This window comes from Pyrgilauda ruficollis, unplaced genomic scaffold, assembly GCF_017590135.1.
Source record: "Pyrgilauda ruficollis isolate IOZ18807 unplaced genomic scaffold, ASM1759013v1 scaffold10, whole genome shotgun sequence".
In the NCBI taxonomy this organism is placed as follows: domain Eukaryota; kingdom Metazoa; phylum Chordata; class Aves; order Passeriformes; family Passeridae; genus Pyrgilauda; species Pyrgilauda ruficollis.
Genome location: NW_024508101.1, coordinates 14,665,780 through 14,682,744, shown reverse-complemented (window position 1 = coordinate 14,682,744; position 16,965 = coordinate 14,665,780). Strand labels below are relative to the sequence as shown.

Here is a 16,965-nt window from a genome sequence, read left to right as displayed (position 1 = left end):
AAACTCACTGCAGTTTGGGAGGAAAATACTGAAAATCAAAATCTTGAATCAATCTTACATCATGAGAAAACTTCCTCTTCACTCCAAATCCATCCCTCTGATCCAAAAATGGGGATGAGACTGCATGAACATTTGTAACTCCCAGAGAGACTGACTCTTTCCAGCAAAGTCTACAGTCATGGGCTGAAACATGTAATGACAGAAGACAGGACAAAGGATATGAAAGGAAACAAGGCTCTGGATTTTCTTAGCAGTTGTTTATATTGGTAAAATCCAAATCCAACTGGACTGCTCACAGACCAATATTTTGAGACACTGGGTCAGAGTCTAGTCAAAGATTTTATCTTTTTGAGCAGTTTGCTGGTGGCACGTGTTAGAACAAGGGAACAGCCTCAGGGCTACTCTAACTTCATGTGGTCACTGTGGTCTGGACTGAGGGATTAGGACAACACAAAGCCAGGCTTCACCCCAGTGGAGGCAGTGTTCAAGGAGAAGCAATTCCAGTCTGCGTCATCAGCAGGAAGAACAATGGTGCAACAGCCTCTCCCCACACTCCTCTCTGCAGGGCAGATAAAGCCAGCCTTAAAAATTCCCACAGGAGGTTTAATGGCCTGATTACACTGGAAAGTCTGGCTTTTGTGGCTACAGTTTCCAAACAGGTCCAGCCTTCACCAGCAGCAGCTGATTTCCTAAGGAGTTCTGTGCCCTGCATAGCAAAAAATAACAATGAGGCAGCTGTAGGAAGAGAAGGAAAATGGAAGGGGTGAGACCACTGAAGCAGCTCAACTTTTCTCAAGTTATAATGGGGATAAAACTCAGAAAGACAGCACAAAGCAATCTGAAAATCAACACAGATGGAAAAAAGGATGTTTCTGCCATTATGTTCTCTGGCAGAATCCTGTTTCTCTGCCACAGATTTCTTGTATGCTCCAGGCAAGCAGTTATTATTATTTTGCCTCTGTTCAGTCTCAGCCCAGCAAGACAGGAGCATAACTACATTATTTGTGGAGGAGACAGTCTCCATCCCAGTGCAAATCAAACAGGCTGTGGCATTGCAAGGGAGCAGGTACCACGACATCCCTCACATCCAGCGTCATCCTGCAGAAACCATTCAACTGTGATTTCTGGCCCACTGCACTTTTTTCCCATCCAGCAAAACTGTTGATTAGGAAAGTAAATGTGGATGGCCTGGGTGGATGGTAACTTCACACCAGGTTGTTGTAAAGACACAGGAAAATAAATACATCAACAGAAGGTACAACTGGAACGTGATACTTCAGTTTGATGGTTATCTAGAGCTATCTGCACTAGGTGGGTCTTTCTAGGGACATTGTGCCCTTTCTGGCCCACAGCTGTCACACACTGATTCTCCTTCACGCTGCAGCACAGGCATTTCAGAGACCCACAACCTTGCTGTGGATTTGTGCCTTCCCACAAGAGGCAACTCTGTCTACTACTGTGAATAGTTTCAACTCTCAGGGAAGCAGAGGAATAACAACTCTTGTCCCTTTCTCAGAACTGGAACACGTCCAAGCGTGCCAGCTAAGGAATTACCCCAAAAGATTTCTGTGAGACTCAAAGGAAATGTGTACTAGAGACTTGCTTGTAAGAAGGAAATACACATGGAAAATTCTGTGCTCAGAGCAATGAGGTTGGTTGAGTCCTGCCAATCCCCTAAAACTCTGCTTACTTCTAGGATGTTTGCTCCCTTTTTATGGAGAAAAATAAAAGTGGGGGTTAGCAAGCTATGGAAAAGTCCCTAGACGATGAGGGTCAAGGGGAGGTATTTGTCAGTAAGAACACTAAAACAACTTAAGTTTCTATTTGTTTGCTTGTTTTAAACAGGTCAGTTCTGCATAAGATCAGTAAATAAAAAACCTACATCTGCCACCCCATAAATTGCAATAAGCTAATTAAGTCATAATATTTGTGATTCAGTATACACCATGCAAAGGGAAACATCAATGAATTTTGCATAACAAGCAAGCAAAGAACATTACTTGTCAGATAGCCTCAGAAATTCATTAAACAGTCCCTTAAGAGAAGTGGCTCAAGTGCAGAGCTCTAAAATGATAACAAAACCTATTAAGGAGCCTGTTTAATTAAGCACATACTTGCTGGCACATCTGACACTTATACAAGGTGTTTGTGCTAAGACAAATAAAGTCTTTCTTTTGCTGTACAACCAAGGAGATGGTAGACGAGTCTATTCTTAAAACACAAAGATAACTCTGTGACTAAGCAGCCAAATACCACACTGTGGAAAAATCTATACAGGCACTAAGGGAATTGTGGATCTTCTCTGTAAAGGCCTATATGAGCTTTGTGTGTGCTCTGGAATGGCTGAGTGACACAGTTTGACTCAGAGTCATGCCACAGATATCTGTGACATCCCAGGGGAGGATGGAAACAACTCATGCTGAGCTGCTCAGGTTTAAGAGGCTGCTCTTGAGGAACACATAAATCAACAGCAAACCCCAAGGGGCGGAGTGGGCTAAGAAGGCAGCTCCCTGCACCCATGCAGAAGGGACTGAGAAGCAGGGAGATCTTGTGCCTCCTTAGGGTGTGTTGTATCCTTGCTCTGCATCTTCATTTTCTCTCCTGCTTGTGTTGCATGAACTGCAATACTGTGCAATACACAGGATTTTTCATTTTAACTGACGTGCTAAGGGTGGCTCTTACACAGATCTGTTACACAGTGACGCCTGTGAGGAACAAACTGCCTGGCAGCACGGAACACCCATCGCTCACTCCCTCAGAGCCACGACAGGGACAGAACTCTAAATACGTTCCAGTCAAACCACCCACGTGTTCCACATGCTCTGCAAAAAAAAAAAAAAAACCAAAAAAAATCCGCCACCAAAAAGATAATTCCATTTTATACTCTTCACCAGAAACATTTCTCTTCCTCTCCTGTCCTTTTCCTGTCCTTCTCTTTGCTGTTGATCATTACGCCCAGTACAGACATCTTAGTTTATTACAAGCTATTGCTTAGTCATCATCTCACCAGTACTTTGGGGAAGTTTTATTGCAAATGACCTACCAACACTCAAGTCTATAGAATTTTCTCAGAATACACTGTAATTTATTCTTAAAACAAGGCAGTTGAGCCAACAGACCAAGGAACTTCAATTAAAATCAGTCTGATCGCACCTCCTGCCCATGGGCACAGCAAGTCATCATCTGTCAGCTAAATCAACTTGTGTAGGAGACAGTCCTCTTATTTGCTTGTTTGGAAGCAATGAACTTGATTTAATCCCTGTACATTCACTTAAGATTTGGACTTGATGATCCTTGTCCCTTCTATCTCCGAACATTCTGTGAATTTTCTGAACTTCCCTCATGCTGCTGAGCTTCCTGGCCAACACCTTTGGCTGCGGGGTTTCCACACAGGTCTAACAGATCTCAGTGCCATAAGCAGATTCCAGTAACAGTCTGTGCTTCTCTCCTGCTTGGCCCTGTTCTAGTTCTTCTGGATTTTAGTACACGAGTCTGGGACTCGTGAGTATGCAATTCCCCTGCTGACTTGGGCAGCATCCTCTACCCTCCCAGTTTCTTTGAAGGCAGCACTTTACTGGGAGAGGACCAGAAGCTACCTGCAAAAATAATTCATTTTCCTTCCTCAAAACTTTCTCACAGGGCAGGTTTTCCCAGCTCTCAATTCTTGCATTTTGAATACTCCAGCTCCCTTACAGCTTACCCAGATGACACCTGTGTCTCCAGTTTTTCCCAGTCCTACAGACCTGTGCATCCTGCAAGCAAACAGCTCCAGCCACTAGTGCTGTGTTTGGGCAGGAGCTTGCACAGCATTCCCTGCTGCCGTGTGGTCTGTCTGTCTCTCCAGCATCCAACACTGCTCTCTTCAAGTCTACCTACATGACCTACATTGCAGAGTTTCCTGAAGCACTTCAAACAAAAGCATGGTCAGAGAAGCTCTAACTTCCCATTAACCTGGGAAGGCGCTCAGGAATGAAAGGCCAGGAACAGACCTATTACTTGATCAACTTGGGCAAGAAGTCAAAAGGCAAGCACCAAAGAAGTGGAATTGCACTTGAGGGAGGGCTGAGAACTGGAGGGGATGGTAGAGCTCTGTCCCCATATCTCTTTCACTCTCAACCGCCTTTAACTCAGGAGCTCTCAGGGCTTTGTTGCTCCCAAACAGCATCCAGCATAACACCAGGTGCCCTAAGGCACATCTCAACACCTTACTAACAAAGTTCTCAGTAAAAACACTCGAGAGGTGCCTTCACAGCTTGATCGCAGCCTTTAGGGGCACACACAGGCCCACAGATTCAACTGTTTAATGCTTATCAGTCTGAGACTTAAAAAAATATAAATAGTAGAAACCTATCACATGCATGAGAAGCGAGGCATGTCCTCCCTTCTTTCCCCTCTCATGCTTGCAAAGTGACCGAGCTTCCCTAAGTGAAGAAACTGCAAATCTATCCCAGCAGGACAGCTCTAACTTAACTCCAGAGAGCTTCCTCCCCTGCTCCCCAAGCCCCCCATCAGATGTACGGATCCCCACCTGCCAGGGCAGTCAGTGGATCCCTGCCTGGCACAGACCAGTCAACCCACGGCATTCCTTCCTTGCACCAGGTGGCCAAGGCCACAAAATCATCTGTCTATTTGCCAGGCTTTACTTCAAGCACAGCTTTATCACCAATTCTGTGTTTTTCTGCAACGGAGCAACACAAGCAACAAAGAGGAGGGCGGAAAGTCTGAATAGAGCAGTGCTGACAGAATCACTGCATTTCAAAGGCCTTTACAAATGGTTATTTACAACCCTAAGGGCTCCAAGTACCCTATTTGTAAGCATTTCAGACAACCCTATTTAGATGTACCTGGGTCTAGGGTCACCACGAAGGACAGCAGGGGAAACCTGATCCTCCCTGTAATTCCTGAAAGTATGCATGGCATGCTTTTCTCTCCTGGCATTTACAGCCAAGAGAGGGATGCTGGTAGGCAATCCCTGGCAATGAAAGGTGTGTGCCCAGGATTTTACAAAGCATCCATGGCTTGTCCCCTTCTTCCTGGCTGCTGGGCTGGCAAAGGTATAGCCATTGCTTGGGCTCACACCTTCGAAGCCATCTGCTGTCACTGCTGCTCCCTGGTCTCTGTTCTGAAAGGAAGGCACATTTCTGTGCAGTGGTTTTTAAAACTACAGTGCAGGTGCAGCCTGAAAGCCACCACAGGCTGACCCCACTCAACTGAGGGGTAACATTTTTACAATAGTAACAGCAGCTGGCGAGAAGAAAATTCCAGATGAGGTTAGCCTAAGAGCTTAGGGAAACCTATTTTCCAGACATTAGTTGCCATCTTCCTTGAATACAATACCTGAAGGGGTCCTCCAGGGATTCTGGTCTTCATCTCAGTAGTCTTCTTATCAGGCAAGTCATCAAAAAGTCCTGAAAGTCCAGAGGATTCCGGAGTAATAGTTCACTACATTATCAGAACTCACCATCTCTGCATCACATACTGATGCAAAGTTAATTAAATAATGAAAGCAATTCAAATTGCCCACAGCTTGTTCCTATCTCTGCTTTCAATTTCCTCCCGATTGAGGCTGATTGAGGAATGTCTCACCTGTCTCCTGGTGCCAAACTTTATGCCAAGAAGGAATTTTCCCTGGAAGGCATTGTCCAGGAGAGCTGCATTTCACTTTTCCCTCTCCAGTGTTCAAGCGCTGAGCTTTCCAGGACAGTGGGATGGATTTTTCGTCCAGCACTCCCAACCATGAGTGCTCTGCATTTCTCTTGCTCTCCTTTGTGTTGCAGAATTGCTCTTTCAGACTTTTTTGATCTAAAGTTTTTAAGGTAACTGAAGTGCTTTATGAAAGAGGCGGCTCAAAATGAAGCATTTTTTTCCCCTTTCCACCATTTCCACCAGTTTCACTGAGAGAACAAGTCCATCAAAGTGACTTTAGTGTGCAAGCGCCTGCTCAGCAGAGCTGGCAAAACACATTTTGGAAACCAAAATTCACAAGTTCTGTGCTTTTCACCACTTGAATCACAGGGGAAGAAAAAAAAATAATTCACCTACTGATGAGCCAGGGACAGAAAAGCAGCTCTTCATGGAGGATGTTTTCCAGAGCCAATGTCCCAAGCTCACAGAAGTTGTAATAACCTATGTTTTCCCTGAAACCCTCTTAACATAATTCAATAGTACAATTATCTCCAAATGTCTTATCATGAGCAATGCACTCAGTGATGCTTTTTGGTAATTTGGGGTATATTTGTAAATTCTGAGCTCTTGTACAGTTTTAGGGCTAGACAGTCTTCATATGACAAAGAAAAATCTAGCAGTTAGCTTCTCTGGTTTTGGAGCTAGAGGTAGTGTGACATGCCATGCTGAAACACCTTATGCAGTTAACACCTCCTGTCATCTAGAAGTCCAGTTCTGGCAAAAATGCAATTGTCATTTTCAATTTAACAGTCAGCATTACAATAAAAATTAATTCCTAGCACTTTCATTGAGTAAGAAACAACAAAATGTTACTCCAGAACTTGTGCACTCATGTGTTTGTAATTAATTCTGATAGTGCTGGTTAGGCTTCAAAGGTGCAAATCTGGTTCTCAGAGCAAGGAACTCTAGCAAAGACATTACAGCTGAGGCCAGGATCCGGTACTGGTAATTCCACTGGGCACATAGACCTAGGCTGGTTTACCTGGGGTCTGGGCAGAGAAACAGGGGCCTCAGGAGCTTTTGAGCAGATGGCAATGGAACAGAGGGAGAAGTAGAGAGAAAAGGTGACATACAGAAGCAAAATCATTCTGATAAAAGCTACAGGGGAAAAAAAAAAAACCTGACCTGAACAATTTGCATTCCAAACAGTACAGCTTAAGGAGATGAAAACCACATCTCTCTTCCCAAAACTCTTGATGAAAAGTAAACAAACGCAGTGAAAAAAAATGCAGGGGGAATTTTGACACTGCATCATTCTTATCAAAGCCTGGTACATAGATAAGACTGCTTTGGTCTTTCACAATAAGCAAATTACAATCTTTCCCCATAAACCCTCAGAAACATGGTTTCTTGCCAGTGATAAGTCTCATCCTTATTTGTACCTTTTTGACCCTGTTTTCCATGTCCCCACAATGGTGTTTCACTGGGAAAATATACCATAGGCTGCTAAAGAACTGTCTCCCCATGACCAAAGCACCAACCATAATACTCAAGATATTTTTCCCATTTTCTCCACACCAAAACTTCAGTCCATTTATCTCTTCTTGTTTAACAAAACACAGTCAATCAAAGCTCCCTCTCTTCCTCCTGTGGGTGATGGTTTGGGAATCTGATGTCCATTTCAACAGTTCCCCTGAACTTACACAGTGCCAAAAGGGAGTGTTTCAATCATCTACTCAGCCCTTCAAGAGGTACAAGTTTCTTGAGGGACAGAGGGAAATGAAGGATTAAAAGGTCTATTAGCACATCTTGTTCAGCATCACAGGATGTGGTGGGTAGTTCTTCATCACCCAAGAGGGATTAGAGAAATCAATTACCATGAAACAGTCTGCATTTTATAAGTTTTCTCTACTGAAGACACCATGGACAGTCCAGTCTGTAGGAACAAGTCTTTACAGAGGAGTTCTGCAGTGCCTGAAGAGCTGGAAATACTTTCCCAACATCAGGACAACTCCAACACCTTCCCTGCATTAGAAATCCAGCCTTAGGTAAACTAGGAATAATTTTAGGATCTTATTTATAATCAGGACAGGGATATGTTACTTTGAATTTGACTTAGGCAGAATAATGATGGTAATAATACAGACAATATTTAAGATATCTGGAGGAAGAAATTGCTAGACAAAGTGAAAGAAAAAAGCAAACTAAGAGCAAACTTGCAGTTTTACAATAATTAAGTCACACAATACCCATTATCTGGGTGGATTCACCAGGGATCACAACAACATTTTCTTCAGCTTTGATTCCAGTTGTTCACATCCCCCCAGTTTCAGATGCCCAGTTTAATCCAGCCCTGAATTTCAAGTAGCACAACAGCACTCTTCTGTTACTGTGTGGAAAAAAAAGTTTTTTTCTGTAACAATAAGATTCTTCAGCCCTGATTTGTCTCCAGAATAGCTGGAAAAGCTTCAAAGGAACCCTGTTTGAATTATTACTTTGACAAGGACCTAGTTGTAGGCTCTATGTGTAGAATGCTTGCAGGACCTATGTAGAATAAAGCTCCTCTGGGCTATAGTTGGGCTGCTGGGTCACCAAATCCCTTCGTTTGAGAAGAAACGAGAGCAGGGGCTCCCAGGGACAACAGTTGTCCCACTTTACCCTTCAGTGACAAATGGGGACCTCCAAAACATCACAGACATCTCTCAGCCATCCCCAGAGCACCCTTTATACTCCACCCTCTGAAGTACATAGCATGTGTGGGAGGATTTTGCTATAAACCTCTGAAGGTTGTCAAGAGCTTGCAACATTCCCTATCTGCAATCATAGGTGAATTTAGGAGCCTATCAGAAAAGAGGGGAAAAAGGTTTTATGTGCCATCAGCTTGAGACAAGCTCAGCAAGGAAAAAGAGGGGAGAAGGAGGGATCAGCACAACCTAGTGCTGAATTACAAATACACACCATAGGTGAGGCTTCTTGCACTGCAAGCCCCATGCAGAGCCCTGTGGGAGGGCCAGTCCCCTCTCCACAGCTCTCTCCATCCCCCTGAGCTGCCACACTCAGCTAAATGCCTCCACACTTCCCAGCCCATTAGGAAGAAACCCAGGGCTGTCTGAACACCAGTGAGTGGGGTGAGGTGGCAGTGCCTCTCCAAGGAAACCTCTGCTCCCTCCCTTGAGACCTGCCCTAGGGCAGGAGGTATCCCCTGCATGGCTGGGCCTGGCCTCCCATGGGACAAGGCTGCAGCAATTCTGTTTACATGTTTTACAGCCTTCTCAGACAGGAGGCTTCACTTTCACAGGTGGCTTCTTGCCATGGCACATCCCCTCCTCAGGGGTTGCTCTCCACCCTGTCCCTCCTTTACCACCCCTCCCTTCTCAGCATTTTCTCCCCTCCCTTCTCACAAAACTTAGTTATCTAACCTGAGCATTTTTCTTCCCTTAGTCTGGTTCTTAATCTCAGAGGAGCCATTTCCCTCTGTCTGTTGATGATTGTTATTATTTCTGCTCTGTAAATACATCTATCATGATCTTTTCTTGCAAGGCGTGAGCAGTCACAAGTTCCTCATATTTTTCAGGGAACCTGTTTAGCAAGGATTCTGCAAAAGAAAGGTTCCTCTTCTTGTCCTCGAAGGTTGCAAGCATTACAGTATGGGGCACCTTGCTAATTGCAGCAGAAAACACTAGAACTATCAGCAGCCTAAAAAGCAAACAAGAAATAAACCCCCAAATCCCCAAACATCCTTTCCTGAGGCTGGACCGAAGCTCCTGCTTGGCCAGCCTGCTGAGTTGAGAAACACATCACATCCCATGGCTGGAATGCTAATTAATTTTGCAACTAATGAGCTGGTGATAACAAATTTACCACACTGGAGATGTGAAAGAAGGCACAGCTTTGATACACAGTGTCACCATCCCCAGTGGACAGACAGGATATCCCCAAGACAGGATATCCCCAAGGCTCTTGTGCTGTGCTGGTAGTTGAGGAAGTGTTTCACACCAAGATGAGTCTTTCCAAAGAATCAGCTCTCCATAGAGACCTCTCAAGGGTCAGGGATCAGGAAGGGCTGGCAGTTCCCTACAGGATGAGGAGTCGAGGATAACTCAGTCTGCAGGGCAGGGCTGTCCCATCCCACAGGACATAAGTGAGACCAGCAGCCAAGTCTGGGGATGGCAGCCAGGGCCAACCCAGAGCCCAGACCATTTGTGGTGACAGAACAGATCAAGGCAGGAACTCAAAGTGCAGGTCAGTCAGCTCCAGTGACCATGGTCAGACACAGTCTAGTGGTCACCAGGCAGGTCTGATGCCAAACTGGGAGGTCAGTCCATGGATCAGGGTCTCAATGTGAGGCCCTGTGTGGAGTGGTACATCTACACCACAGCTCAGGGAGCAATGGAAAGTCATGGACTGAGTTTAAATGGAGCTCCTGAACTCATGGGCAGGGCAGTGGCTGGAGGCCCATGAGAGGGTGATCAGGCTAATTACACCTAGGGCCCTGAAACTTCATCTCCACAGCCCTGGCCAGTATCATGGCCAGGCACTAAGAGAGATGCCCACACATCCCATGACATCTCAGCACCTGTGTTCATACCAGGTAGCCCAGAGCTTATAGATGAATTTTGCCACTGTCCCCTCTAAGTGCAAACTCCACAGCCTTCACAATAGCCATAAATGCCCCTTGACCTCCTCCCTCAGAAGTAAGAGGGATGATATTCCATATTACAGAGCAGCCTGTGTCTGAGGCATCTCAAGAAGGTGAAGCAATAACCAGGAACTGCTTTTCCTCCCCACATGCTGATGTGCCTTGGGGCAAGGAAAAGCAGCTGCAGAAGCAGCAGGGCACCTCCCAGCCCATCAGTACAGCAGCACGGATGCAAAGACAAACAAAGATGCAGGAAGTGATTATGCCTTCCGATAACAGAGCTTCGAAGCTGAGTAAGCAATTGGTGATTTGAGCTGGCGCTAAGCTTGGGGTTTTCATTACAGACAAACAACCTAAACCCAAAAAACACAACAGTGGCAGTTGTTGGTATCAGTGGGGAAAGTTAAATAACCTCCCCCAATAGATACTGCAAAAGTGGAACAAGTGGGGTAAGAGCGACAGTAGCATTAGAGGCTGGAAATTGGCCAAGACACAACTGGAGCACACACGCAGACACCCTCATCATTCAAGAGGAGAAGTTCAGTGTTCCAGGAGCATCATGGAATGCTCCCTTCCGGGTGACATTTAACTCTGTCTTCAGACACCAGACAAGAACACACTGCAATAACTGGAGATGTCCAATAATCCAAATCAGAAAAAGCTTTCCATTCTGCTGCTGAGCTGTATCCTTGCCATGGTACTCTCTGACCCTGGGTCAGAACATACAAGCTTACAGTCAGAAAGATTTAATGAAAAGCATGCAACAGCCAGAGATCCTGCTGCCAGGGGAGGAGGGGAAGAGAGAGCAAGAGAGGAAAAACACATCAAATGGCTTATAAAGAAAGAAGCATGTGCACTTCCCAGCAGCGGATGCAGTCTTTTAAGGCATCCCACTTGGGGGAGCTTCCCCTAACTCTGAGACTTTCTTGAAGGCAAAAGATAAACACATCATGGGGCCAATATAAGGGCTGTGCAGCTGCACAAGTCTCTTAGAAGGTCCCTTTTGTATTGCCTTGGCTTGTTCTTCAAGCTCAGAGGGAAGGTTAAGTTGAAGTCACCTGCTCTCTGATTCCCTGTGTACGCACTTGAGCCGTCGCAAAGGGAGAAGCAGGTTCTGCCAGGGACAAGATTTATGCACTTAGTCCTTTTGAAGTGAAAAATAAAGGAAAAAGTGCTGCTTTCAGAAAAGCAGCTCTGGGAATATGCATTTCCCCAACACAAGCTCCATGTAGACATGACATTTAACAGTCCTCAAAAATCCCTCTGAGGGGTTGTCAGACTTGCTCATAGCAATATGTGGGAAGTAGAGAGTCTGGCTTCTCATTCTGAGGAAACCAACAGCCAGCACTGCTCCTTTGGGTTGGTTGTGCTGAAGAGCAACTGAGACTGAGACAGAGACGTTCCCACACTTTCTAACAGAGAGCTTCTTTTTCATCACTAGCTCCTACCCCATCCCAGTACAGCTCTTACCCAACTCTCTCAATCCACCTATCCACTTACAGGCAGCTGAAATTTTTCAAGTAGATACAGCTTGTCAAAGATTACACTTCCAAAGTCCCACTGTAGTGCCTTCCCCTAGACCTCCCCTTTGCCTTCTGGCCCCTCTTGTGTCTTACTCTTCCCCAGAAATCCCCATTCCTCAGAGGATATTTCCCTGAGCAAGAAGAGACCTTCCCATTTACTGCTTATGTGGTCAGGGAGGGCATTAAGAAAATAACCACTGAGACAGCAGACAATTTAGGAATAGCCTGGAAACAATTTCTAAGGAGATCAGTCATCCTTAGGATGTTCTAGGAAGCTCTGGTTGTGCTGATGCTTCTTTTGCAGGACTAAAAACATTAACAATATTGTCTCCAGGCTTAAGTGTCTCAGAATTCCTACAGCAGCCATATGAGTCCACAGCAAGGATCCACCTACCACCACAATATAAACTATGGGTTGACAACTAGGAAAGAGGAAGTGCTTCCCTTCTCAAACACAAATAATTTACTTAACGTTAACCATTTTCAGCTGAAGAGATTTTTTTCAGCCTTAGAGGGTTGGTCTGTTCTGTGATCCCTAACAATCTTGGTTTCAAACACTACTGTCTTCCTTTGAACACAAGAATACAGCTTGCACCCACAACACCCTGTGATGTGAAGTTCTCTGCGTCTGCTACCTGGTATATCCAGAACCTGCTCCCACCATTTGTTTGAAATCTGCCCACATTTGTTGGCCTCCAATTCTTGCATGAGAAAAGGTAGGAATAGGCAGTCCTTCCCCATTTGCTTCATGCACCTCCAGATTTTGTTGGTCTCTGTTACATTCCCCCTCAAATCATCCCTTTTCCAGGCTGAAGTATCCCAGAGAGCTTTATTGCTTCTTTTATGGGAGTTTCCATGTCTGGACTCAGCAGGTCACCCACAGCAGATGGGACAGGGTATGGTGCTTTCCCACTTTTGGAGTACCCTCTTCTTCAGAAATGAATTTGACTTGTGCTTTCACAAGATTTTTACAGAAAAGAAAGAAAACATGGACAAATATTCCTTTTCTATACTCACTTTTCCTTCATTTGAAATCAAAGGCAATACTTTAAAAGCAGAACAATTTCTCTTCTAAAAGCACAAAAATCCCCTTCTCAGAAGAGCCAAACAAAAGATCATGACTCAGACATGGAGCTTTAACTTCCTCATCCTGTGATCCATTCCTTTGACCTCCAACATTCTCTGCTTCTCTGAGGGCATCATAGGTCTGCCTGATCTCCAATTGTTGGATTGATCTCGGAGATCCATGGCACTTCTCAAATATGTTTTGGTCAACTCAGCATTCAGAAGCAGCACCTTGGAATTGGAAAGTCTGACCTTGCAAATGTGGCTTTCTTTTACACATAGGATATTTGCGAGAGTAGGGAGGGCAGGGTAATGACTGGTGGAGAAGGTGCTGTGTTTACAGAATACAGCCATCAAAACTGCTCTGGCTGTCCATGGACTTCAGGGACCACTCCCCTCCAGGGCATGCCAGAGGGATTTCCTGGCTAATACCAGGTAAGGAAAGATTTCTGTTGAATAGCTGCACGTTAAGATGTATTTTATAACCCCTTGGTTAGCCCAGAGGAATTCACTGGCTGTCAGAGGATCAACACGTCCACAGTGCTGGGATGCCTTGGTATTAAGTTACAGCTTTGGCATCACCCTTAAGTTCAGCAAGTCAAAGGAAATAGTTGCAGATTGTTTTATTTACTGAGCACCAAACAGGTAATAGGATTACAGACACGTAAAATCAAATTTTTAAAAACTACAAATGAACATTTAGAAGGTGTCTCACATTTTTTAAGGATTCAGCAAACAAAATCTTGATTAGTTTAGTACAGTCCTTCACAGTAAAGTTGTTTTTGTCATACAGGGTGTTTCAAGAGGTCCAGCCTTCCTTTCACAGCCCATGGGCATTCCAGAATCACAAGGATTAAAAACCACTAATTTCCCAAATCTCAGGTCAAATCAAGAAAGAGCTTTGGATCTTCCAGTCACTAGATCAGTCTGTTCTACATCCTTCAGAAACATCCATGCCCCTTGCAGTTCTCCCAGGCCCAGACTGTGAATGCAGCAAGGTTCCTACTGCTCTGGGCCTCAGCTGAGCTCAGGGTTAATCTGACCATGACCATTCTCTCCCACCTGGTAGAACAGCTCCCAGTGGGTGCTCTTGCTTCCAGCAAGAGCCAGATGATTCCCCAGCTCTTACATTTCCAGAATGGTCTGGAGACAAATTCACACAGCCAAGGCTGAAAATCAGTGAGGAAGCTCTCCAGATGAAAGCCTGTGCAACCAAAAGGAAATCACATTATGCTTTATGATGGCATCGGGTACTTTATTAAAAACAACATAAGCAAACAAAAGGAGCAGCAGTGGAAGGAGAAGTTTCTGGCCATACTGCCACCAGAAGAAATGCTCAGCAAGCCTTCACCTCAGCAGGAAGCCTTTTCAAAAACCAATCCCTGCTTCACATTGGGCATGAACTACCACTCCACATAATACAGAGGTATTAAGGCATTTATCCTGTTGTAATCTTGATTGCCATCCACCAGCTCAGAGCAATGTGTTAGGAAAGCAGAGTCAAGGAGAAGGAAATAGGGATTGCTGCAGAATAGCAATATTTACACTAAAGAATACTGAGTGCCCTTAAAATTACAATTTTTACATTTTTAGATATAAAGAAGGCAGCAGGAATAAACATATTGGTCTCCTGCATAAAAATGTTCTTATGTCCCAGATTTCTTCTGGCTGAGATAACAAGACATGGATTCTTCAGAGGCTTCAAGAGACAGAACCACCACTGTATCCCTTGGTAATTGGTGCCAATAATTATTTAATTGTTGCTATTTAGTCACTGTTAAAAGCACATACCTTCTTTTTCTAGCTCACATTTATCTAAGTTGAATTTCTAGCTGCTGGATCACATTATGCTTTCATCTGTTTTTCATCCACACACAGGCATTGCTTTACCCAATGAAATTTACCCCTGCATTTTAAGCTGACACAGCAAATGACATTCAACAGTTTTGGTCAGGAAGGAAAGGATCCTGAATCGTGCTGCATGTGAAAGGCTGCCACTGAATTCAGACAACCAAGTTGAAAGGTGACATCTGCTCTGTAGTTAAGGCTTGCTTAGAGCAATAAGGACAAGCATCATCCCCCCAGATGTTTCTGGAGCTTTCTGAAGGGGTGGCCTGAAGCAGCAAGGCTGGCAGCAGTTGAATACTTTTAGTATTGCTGTTGAATTACTGCCATCATCAACTAAAGTTATGAGTATATGGGATAAATAAAAGCCAGCAAGTGCCATCAAAGTTGCAGAGAAAGTTTTGTAACCACTCCCCAAGGGGAGACACGTGGGCAGGGGTGAGGACATGAACCCCTCAGCAGCTCTGCAGGATGTGGCTGTGCTGCCATCCACGACTCTGACCCTGCTGCTGCTACTGCTGTGCTTGAGAAACAATGGCAGATTTACCCCTTACCTCAGAATCTGGGTCAAGCTTGAACAGTGGCTGACTTCTCCAGCTGAAAGGTCTCCTGCCCTGTGATACAGGCTCTCTGGAGGCTGATGCAGGGCACAGCACAGCCAGCTGCAACCAAACTGTAAATGGAGAATTCTGAGAATGTAAGTTAGAGTCCCATGGGTCTGGCAAGGGCCTAGAGAGGAAAAAAAGGAGACCTCAGCTCTCTCTATGAGCTGTGGTACAACCATCCATCTCCAGGACAGGGATGCTGTTCACAATCACAGTGGGAAAACATATTTGTAACAGCAATGCTCAGAACAGTCTGTCCCCCCCGCCCAGTAATGACACAATGGAGGAAGCAGCTGGTGCAGCCAAGCAGCACCAACTGGCATTATCGTAACACTCTGGGTTGTAAATTGTGTCAGAGCTGTTTTCTGTGCTGTTCAGTCATTCCCTTCATGAGGGCATGAGCCCCTGGGGCAGGGGAGCACAGATAAACCCTGGCCAGGACCTGCCCAGAAGGCCCCTGCAGCTCCATACCAGATCCCTGAAGCAGCAGCTCTGTAGCAGATCCTTGGACACCAGCAATGGATTGCTACAGTCTTAGAAAAACAGCTGCCAGGTTTTGCTCTCCCAGTCACAGCCCTGACACAAGCCACGTGGGCAAGATGAGTCTTGGCAAAGAGGGCAAGTCTGAGTGCTGAGATTAGGAATTTCCCCACTCGGGGCCAGTGGAGAAACAAAGAGCAAAGGGGAACCAGCCTGCTACATTTAACTGTGTGGTTAGACCAAACAAATATATTTTCCTTATGTCTGCTGTCAAGATGTGGAGGATTTTTTCTATAAAATAACTGACAGTGAGATATGCATGTGAGATATAGGGAGCAGGTCACTCTTCTTCACTGTGCCAATTAGTCTTTCCCAAATGACATTTCTTATTTTTAATTCTGGGTGCTTCTTAGTGTAAGAGAGGTTCCAGACAGGACTGATGCTTGGACAGCTGGGACTCTGCCTCCACAGCCCAGAGCCAGGACAAAGCCAGTCTTCCAGGAAAACTGCTCGTCACAGCCTAGGAAAATTCCTGCTTTCCCTTGTGCCTGATGCATGTGCACACACACACATGTCCCAGATCCAGCTGCAAAGCAAACCTGCTCTAGTTTGGAGCTAGCAGGCACAGGAAAAAAGCTGCAACCTGACTCTAAACCTCCAGTATTGATTGGGCCCAAGTGTTCCCCTTTCCAGAGACTTTCTCTCCACCCTCTCCCACATGCACCCCTTCAGTCACTGGATCACCAACTAAGCACCCCGTGTTTCCCAGCCTAGCAGGATGGAAAACCTGTCTGACAGCTGAAGTTCCTGCAAGAAGCATGATGAGGTGCTAAGAAAATAACTGTACTTACAAATTCTTTGGGCTGAAACAGCTGCTTTTGTAGCTGGATGGATTTTTTGGCTGGCAGTCAGCTCTCCCTAGAAGGCATCTCCACAAGACACTCCATTTACTTCCTGTTTCCTAGCAAGTCCCTGCAGGAAAGCAAAGAAACTGGGATTAAACATATATGACAGAGCCCAGCCAAGACACACAATCTGAATTCCCAGACAAAGTGCAAGATAAATATGAGCATCACAGAGGAACAAACGTAATATGGGCTTAAGTCTTGCATGAGCCCTCTGTAAATGTGATCTAACAGCAGGCTGCACCTTCCAGCCTGGCAGATTCCATAACTGCAAGAAC

General features: G+C 45.2%; 1 long non-coding RNA gene across 1 annotated transcript; it reads right to left on the bottom strand.

The window, feature by feature from the left end:
* Positions 1 to 13,761: 13,761 nt before the first annotated feature.
* Positions 13,762 to 16,754, bottom strand: LOC121349361. Its single transcript, XR_005954518.1, has 3 exons — positions 16,634 to 16,754; positions 15,252 to 15,370; positions 13,762 to 14,056 (listed from the first exon to the last, which is right to left on the bottom strand). It is a non-coding gene; the product is annotated as an uncharacterized LOC121349361 (long non-coding RNA).
* Between the last annotated feature and the right edge of the window lie 211 nt (positions 16,755 to 16,965).